The following is a 2,134-nucleotide window of genomic DNA, read 5'->3' on the forward strand; positions in this document are numbered from 1 at the left end:
TATATATATATATATATATATGGTATGTAGCAATTAAAATGGGAGGAGGAAAAATATTATTAATTAGTGACTATTTATTTTCATCCTCACAATGTAAGATGCAACTTCTTCGAGTTGTAGTGCAATGATTTTACGCAGTACTGATATTCATTTTTTCGTTGATTGCTAGAAAACTGGTGAAAAAAGGAGAGATAGAAAGAGTAAGAGAGTTGGTCTCTCTAGGCTGACAAGCAGACGGGGTGAAAGTTATATTGTCGCTCGATAACAATCCACAGGTGAGAGGGGAGAAATAGATACTCTTCAGCTAGGCGCCAATTGACCAAAGAGATAGCACCGATTTGGTGTTCCGTATATTTTCTCTAACTAAATTTGGTCAGGATAGACAAAAGATTTTCCGTCTTTTATCTGCCCAAACCTTATTTAACCTAAGAATGTTAACTTAAACAACAGAAATAAACTAAGTGACTGTTGATTCTCTTCAATCTCCCTGTGCAAAAGCTGAGAGCAAAGGAAAGGAACTGGTAGAAAAATGTAGATTCAGTTTCGAAACCAAGCTTAGAGTCTAGGAAACTATTCGTTACATCATGCTCCTCGTACAGTGTTTGTCAAAAAACAAACAAGTGATAATAGGAAAATTGCAGAGATGTGTACCATGCAAAAATTAAAGAACGTTCAAAATTGTGAATGCAAAGTGTGAAGTTATGGAGGCGCAATGGCCCAGTGGTTAGAGCAGCGGACTCGCGGTCGGAGGATCGCGGTTTCGATTCCCAGACCGGGCGTTGTGAGTGTTTATTGAGCGAAAACACCTAAAGCTCCACGAGACTCCGGCAGGGGGTGGTGGCGACCCCTGTTGTATTCTTTCGCCCCAACTTTCTCTCACTCTTTCTTCCTGTTTCTTGAGTAACGCTGCGATGGACTGACGTCCCGTCCAGCTGGGGGGAAACTGGGCCCATGAGCCTGGCTAGGCTTTAGAAGGGCGCATATATAAAGTGTGAAGTTACAGATAGATGTGACGCAAGGCCAGTAAAATCATAAATATCCGGAGAAAAAAACCTGAGATGTATACGAGACAAGTATCTATTGAAGGGGGTTCGAATAGCATGCAATGTTGCTTTGTGTGTGTAGGATGCAGTCTGGGCTTCGTGCGTATCGGCATTGTGGCAGTGTTAAGTGAACATGCGCATGATTCAGTAACGGATTCTGTATACATATGCGCGGGAACGATGGAACTATGGCCTTTCAGTGAAAGGAGCTGAGAGGATAGAGTGCAATCTCAATCCATATATCGTTCTCATAGGTTAAATGTCCCGGGTATTGTTATCGTTGTTGTCATTATTATTCTTGCCTTTCATCCTTTCGGGGTCGATAAATCAATTAGTCCCCGCCCCCAAAATTTCAGGCCTTGTGCCTTTAGTAGAAAGGATTATTATTTATTATTATTATTACGAATTATTATTGTTGTTGTTGTTATTATTAAGGCGGCGAGTTGGCAGAATCGTAAGCACGCCGGGCGAAGTGATTTGCAGTATTTCGTCTGTTGTCACATTCTGCGTTCAAATTTCGATGAAGTCGTCTTTGCCTTTCATCCTTTCGAAGTAGATAAATTAAGTACCAATCGAGCACTGGTGTCGATGTGATCGACTTGTCCCCTCCCGCCCAAATTTCAGGCCTTGTGCTTTTAGTAGAAAGGATTATTATTTAGTAGAAAAGATTATTATTAATAATTTTGCCTTTGCACAACTTCTAACGCTGGAGATGTATTACAGTGTTAGTTGTTCACTACCAGTGAACTAAGGTAACACCTCTTATTTTCCGAGCACCTTCCGGAGTAATCGAGCGATTCCAAGCAGTGCTGTTTTCTGCAAGTGCTCCACCCTTATTACAATCCCTATTTGTTCCACGTACTTCCCGAGATTTTTGCTCACTGTTCCCAGGGCTCTGACAATTATTGGTACTACTGCTACTTTTTTCATCGACCACAACTGCTTAACTTCCCAAGCCAACCTGTCATATCTCTCTTTTACTCTTTTACTTGTTTCAGCCATTTGACTGTGGCCATGCTGCAGCACCGCCTTTTGTCGAGCAAATCGAACCCAGGACTTATTCTTTGTAAGCCTAGTACTTATTCTATCAG

The sequence above is a fragment of the Octopus bimaculoides genome, chromosome 3 (genome assembly GCF_001194135.2).
Source record: "Octopus bimaculoides isolate UCB-OBI-ISO-001 chromosome 3, ASM119413v2, whole genome shotgun sequence".
Lineage (NCBI taxonomy): Eukaryota > Metazoa > Mollusca > Cephalopoda > Octopoda > Octopodidae > Octopus > Octopus bimaculoides.